This window comes from Sorex fumeus, unplaced genomic scaffold (assembly GCF_029834395.1).
Source record: "Sorex fumeus unplaced genomic scaffold, SorFum_2.1 ptg000043l, whole genome shotgun sequence".
Taxonomy (NCBI): domain Eukaryota; kingdom Metazoa; phylum Chordata; class Mammalia; order Eulipotyphla; family Soricidae; genus Sorex; species Sorex fumeus.
The window spans coordinates 23,058,437-23,065,176 of NW_026606100.1; positions in this window are offsets into that span (position 1 = coordinate 23,058,437).

The following is a 6,740-nucleotide window of genomic DNA, read 5'->3' on the forward strand; positions in this document are numbered from 1 at the left end:
TTTCTTGGACATTCACCAGTGGAGTAAAAAATGACGACCTCCTGTGGAGAATGAGATGAATTCCAGATTCTCAGTGAATGAATGACACATTCTGTAGTGGAGATTCCAATGATTTCTGAAGTATGGGTTGTGTTGACAGGAAAATGAAGAGCCTACCAGATTTGTGTCGACAGGCAGTAGAACAGCACGCCTGCGGGTTTGAATTGGCAGCTGAATACCTGCATTGGGTTACTTGGACATTCACCAGTGGTGTAAAGAAAGTCTACTTGCAGTGGATATTGAGGAAGAATTCCAGATTCAGATTGAATTAATAGAACATTTTATAGTGGAGAATCCAATGATTTCTGCTGTCTGTTTTGTGTAGAAAGGAAAATGAAGAGCTGACCAGAGTTTAGTGCATAGCCAGTTTAACAGCACGCCTGTGAGTGTGAACAAGCCGCTGAAAACCAGAATTGGGTTACTTGAACTTTCACCAGTGGTGAAACCAAAGCCTGTGTGGAGTAGAGATTGAGATGAATTCCAGATTCAGCGAATGAATGGCACACTCTCTAGTGGAGGTTCCAAAGATTTCTGTAGTCTGGGTTGTGAGTACAGGAAAATGAAGTGTTTTCCAGGTTTGAGTGGATAGCCAGTAGAACAGCACGCCTGTGAGATTGAACAGGCTGCTGAAAACCAGCATTGTGTTTCTTGGATATTCACCAGCAGTGTAACGAACACCTGCATGGAGTGGAGATTCAGAAGAATTCCGGATACGCAGTGAATGAATGAAACATTCTGTACTGGAGATAATAATGGTTTTTGAAGGCTGGGTTGTGTGGACAGGAAAATGAAGGGCTGACTAGGGTTGAGTGGATAGCCAGTTGAACATCACCCCTGCGATTGTGAACAGGTCGCAAAAATCCAGCATTGTGTTACTTGGACATTCACAAGTGGTGTAACGAAAATCTGCCTGGAGTGGACATACAAATGAATTCCAGAGTCGCCGTGAATGTTTGGAACATTCTGTAGTGGAGATTCCAATGATTTCTGAAGTCTCGCTTTTGTGGTCAGGAAAATGAAGAGCTGACCAGCGTTGAGTGTATAGCCAGGTGAACAGCATGCCTGCGAGTCAGAACAGGCCGCTGAGAGCCAGCAATGGGTTACTTGGACATTCACCAGGGGTGGAACGAAAACGCGCCTGGAGTTGGAATTCAGATCTTTTCCAATCTCGCAGTGAAAGAATGGAAAAATCTCTAAGGGAGATGCCAATGATTTCTGAATAGTTTAATAGTAAGCCTGCGAGTGTGAAAATCAGCATTCGGTTACGTGGACATTCACCAGTTGTGTAATGTAAGGCGGACTGGAGTGGAGTTTCAGATGAATTCCACATTCGCCGTGAATGAGTGGAACATTCTGTAGTGGAGATTCCAATGATTTCTGACGTCTGGGTTGTGTGGAGAGGAAAATGAAGAGCTGACCAGGGTTGCATGGATAGCCAGATGAACAGCACGCCTGTGACTGTGAACAGGCCGCTGGAAACCAGCATTGGGTTACTTGGACATTCACCAGTGGTGGAACGAAAACTCGCCTGGAGTTGGAATTCAGATGTTTTCCAAAGTCGCAGTGAATGAATGGAAAAATCTCTAATGGAGATGCCAATGATTTCTGAATAGTTTAATAGTAAGCCTGCGAGTATGAAAATCAGCATTCGGTTTACTCGGATGTTCACCTGTGGTGTAACGAAAGCCTACCTGGATTTGCAGATTCAGATGAATTCCAGATTCGGAATGAATGAATGGAAAATTCTGTAGTGGAGATTCCAATGATTTCTGACGTCTGGGTTGTGTGGAGAGGAAAATGAAGAGCTGACCAGGGTTGTATGGACAGCCAGATTAACAGCACGCCTGCGAGTGTCAATAGGCCGATGAAAACCAGCCTTGAGTTTCTTGGACATTCACCAGTGGAGTAAAAAATGACGACCTCCTGTGGAGAATGAGATGAATTCCAGATTCTCAGTGAATGAATGACACATTCTGTAGTGGAGATTCCAATGATTTCTGAAGTATGGGTTGTGTTGACAGGAAAATGAAGAGCCTACCAGAGTTGTGTCGACAGGCAGTAGAACAGCACGCCTGCGGGTTTGAATTGGCAGCTGAATACCTGCATTGGGTTACTTGGACATTCACCAGTGGTGTAAAGAAAGTCTACTTGCAGTGGATATTGAGGAAGAATTCCAGATTCAGATTGAATTAATAGAACATTTTATAGTGGAGAATCCAATGATTTCTGCTGTCTGTTTTGTGTAGAAAGGAAAATGAAGAGCTGACCAGAGTTTAGTGCATAGCCAGTTTAACAGCACGCCTGTGAGTGTGAACAGGCCGCTGAAAACCAGAATTGGGTTACTTGAACTTTCACCAGTGGTGAAACCAAAGCCTGTGTGGAGTAGAGATTGAGATGAATTCCAGATTCAGCGAATGAATGGCACACTCTCTAGTGGAGGTTCCAAAGTTTTCTGTAGTCTGGGTTGTGAGTACAGGAAAATGAAGTGTTTTCCAGGTTTGAGTGGATAGCCAGTAGAACAGCACGCCTGTGAGATTGAACAGGCTGCTGAAAACCAGCATTGTGTTTCTTGGATATTCCCCAGCAGTGTAACGAACACCTGCATGGAGTGGAGATTCAGAAGAATTCCGGATACGCAGTGAATGAATGGAACATTCTGTACTGGAGATAATAATGGTTTCTGAAGGCTGGGTTGTGTGGACAGGAAAATGAAGGGCTGACTAGGGTTGAGTGGATAGCCAGTTGAACATCACCCCTGCGATTGTGAACAGGTCGCAAAAATCCAGCATTGTGTTACTTGGACATTCACAAGTGGTGTAACGAAAATCTGCCTGGAGTGGACATACAAATGAATTCCAGAGTCGCCGTGAATGTTTGGAACATTCTGTCGTGGAGATTCCAATGATTTCTGAAGTCTCGCTTTTGTGGTCAGGAAAATGAAGAGCTGACCAGCGTTGAGTGTATAGCCAGGTGAACAGCATGCCTGCGAGTCAGAACAGGCCGCTGAGAGCCAGCAATGGGTTACTTGGACATTCACCAGGGGTGGAACGAAAACTCGCCTGGAGTTGGAATTCAGATGTTTTCCAAACTCGCAGTGAGAGAATGGAAAAATCTCTAAGGGAGATGCCAATGATTTCTGAATAGTTTAATAGTAAGACTGCGAGTGGGAAAATCAGCATTCGGTTACGTGGACATTCACCAGTTGTGTAAAGTAAGGCGGACTGGAGTTGAGTTTCAGATGAATTCCACATTCGCCGTGAATGAGTGGAACATTCTGTAGTGGAGATTCCAATGATTTCTGACGTCTGGGTTGTGTGGAGAGGAAAATGAAGAGCTGACCAGGGTTGCATGGATAGCCAGATGAACAGCACGCCTGTGAGTGAGAACAGTCCGCCTGAAACCAGCATTGGGTTACTTGGACATTCACCAGTGGTGGAACGAAAACTCGCCTGGAGTTGGAATTCAGATGTTTTCCAAAGTCGCAGTGAATGAATGGAAAAATCTCTAATGGAGATGCCAATGATTTCTGAATAGTTTAATAGTAAGCCTGCGAGTGTGAAAATCAGCATTCGGTTTACTCGGACGTTCACCTGTGGTGTAACGAAAGCCTACCTGGATTTGCAGATTCAGATGAATTCCAGATTCGGAATGAATGAATGGAAAATTTTGTAGTGGAGATTCCAATGATTTCTGACGTCTGGGTTGTGTGGAGAGGAAAATGAAGAGCTGACCAGGGTTGTATGGACAGCCAGATTAACAGCACGCCTGCGAGTGTCAACAGTCCGATAAAACCCAGCCTTGAGTTTCTTGGACATTCACCAGTGGATGTAAAAAATGACGACCTCCTGTGGAGAATGAGATGAATTCCAGATTCTCAGTGAATGAATGACACATTCTGTAGTGGAGATTCCAATGATTTCTGAAGTATGGGTTGTGTTGACAGGAAAATGAAGAGCCTACCAGAGTTGTGTCGACAGGCAGTAGAACAGCACGCCTGCGGGTTTGAATTGGCAGCTGAATACCTGCATTGGGTTACTTGGACATTCACCAGTGGTGTAAAGAAAGTCTATTTGCAGTGGATATTGAGGAAGAATTCCAGATTCAGATTGAATTAATAGAACATTTTATAGTGGAGAATCCAATGATTTCTGCTGTCTGTTTTGTGTAGAAAGGAAAATGAAGAGCTGACCAGAGTTTAGTGCATAGCCAGTTTAACAGCACGCCTGTGAGTGTGAACAGGCCGCTGAAAACCAGAATTGGGTTACTTGAACTTTCACCAGTGGTGAAACCAAAGCCTGTGTGGAGTAGAGATTGAGATGAATTCCAGATTCAGCGAATGAATGGCACACTCTCTAGTGGAGGTTCCAAAGATTTCTGTAGTCTGGGTTGTGAGTACAGGAAAATGAAGTGTTTTCCAGGTTTGAGTGGATAGCCAGTAGAACAGCACGCCTGTGAGATTGAACAGGCTGCTGAAAACCAGCATTGTGTTTCTTGGATGTTCACCAGCAGTGTAACGAACACCTGCATGGAGTGGAGATTCCGAAGAATTCCGGATACGCAGTGAATGAATGGAACATTCTGTACTGGAGATAATAATGGTTTCTGAAGGCTGGGTTGTGTGGACAGGAAAATGAAGGGCTGACTAGGGTTGAGTGGATAACCAGTTGAACATCACCCCTGCGATTGTGAACAGGTCGCAAAAACCCAGCATTGTGTTACTTGGACATTCACAAGTGGTGTAACGAATATCTGCCTGGAGTGGACATACAAATGAATTCCAGAGTCGCCGTGAATGTTTGGAACATTCTGTAGTGGAGATTCCAATGATTTCTGAAGTCTCGCTTTTGTGGACAGTAAAATGAAGAGCTGACCAGCGTTGAGTGTATAGCCAGGTGAACAGCATGCCTGCGAGTCTGAACAGGCCGCTGAGAGCCAGCAATGGGTTACTTGGACATTCACCAGTGGTGGAACGAAAACTCGCCTGGAGTTGGAATTCAGATGTTTTCCAAACTCGCAGTGAAAGAATGGAAAAATCTCTAATGGAGATGCCAATGATTTCTGAATAGTTTAATAGTAAGCCTGCGAGTGTGAAAATCAGCATTCGGTTACGTGGACATTCACCAGTTGTGTAATGTAAGGCGGACTGGAGTGGAGTTTCAGATGAATTCCACATTCGCCGTGAATGAGTGGAACATTCTGTAGTGGAGATTCCAATGATTTCTGACGTCTGGGTTGTGTGGAGAGGAAAATGAAGAGCTGACCAGGGTTGCATGGATAGCCCGATGAACAGCACGCCTGTGAGTGTGAACAGGCCGCTGAAAACCAGCATTGGGCTACTTGGACATTCACCAATGGTGTAACGAAAGACTGCGTGGAGTGGAGATTGAGATGAATTCCAGATTCGCAGTGAATGAATAGCAGAGTCTGTCGAGGAGATTCCAATGATTTCTTAGATCTGTGTTGTATCGACAGGAAAATGAAGAGCTGACCTGGTTTGAGTGGATAGCCAGAAGAACAGCACGCCTGCGAGTGTGAACAGGCCGCAGAACACAAGCACTGCATTACTTGGACATTTACCTGTGGTGTAAAGGAAGTCTGCCTTCAAGTGGATATTGGGATGAATATCAGATTCGCAGTGAACGAATGGCACATTCTCTAGCGGAGATTCCATTTTTTTCTGACATCTGGGTTTCGAGACCAGGAAAATGAAGGGCTGACCATGTTTGATTAGATAATCAATTGAACAGAACGCCAGCGAGAGTGACCAGGACGGTGAAAATCAGAATTGGATTACTGGAACATTAACCAGTGGTGTAACATTAAACTTCCTGGAGTGCAGATGCAGATGAATTCCAGATTCGCAGTGAATGAACGGAACATTCTGTAGTCGAGATTCCAATGATTTCTGAAGTCTGGGTTGTGTGCGCAGGAATATGAAGAGCTGACCAGGGTTGAGTGGATATCCAGTTAAACAACACGCCTGGGAATGTGAACAGGCCTCTGAAAACCAGCATTGGTTTACTTGTACATTTACCAGTGGTGTAACGAAAGTCTGCCTTTATTTGGAGATGGAGATGAATTTCAGATTCTCAGTGAATGAATGGCACATTCAGGGGTGGAGATTCCAATGATTTTTGAAGTCGGGGTTGTGTGGACAGGAAAATGAAGAATTGAGCAGGGTTGAGTGGATAGCCAGTAGAACAGCATGCCTACGAGTGTGAACAGGCCGCTGAAAGACAGCATTGGGTTACTTGGACATTCACCAGTGGTGGAACGAAAACTCGCCTGGAGTTGGAATTCAGATGTTTTCCAAAGTCGCAGTGAATGAATGGAAAAATCTCTAATGGAGATGCCAATGATTTCTGAATAGTTTAATAGTAAGCCTGCGAGTGTGAAAATCAGCATTCGGTTTACTCGGACGTTCACCTGTGGTGTAACGAAAGCCTACCTGGATTTGCAGATTAAGATGAATTCCAGATTCGGAATGAATGAATGGAAAATTTTGTAGTGGAGATTCCAATGATTTCTGACGTCTGGGTTGTGTGGAGAGGAAAATGAAGAGCTGACCAGGGTTGTATGGACAGCCAGATTAACAGCACGCCTGCGAGTGTCAACAGGCCGATAAAACCCAGCCTTGAGTTTCTTGGACATTCACCAGTGGAGTAAAAAATGACGACCTCCTGTGGAGAATGACATGAATT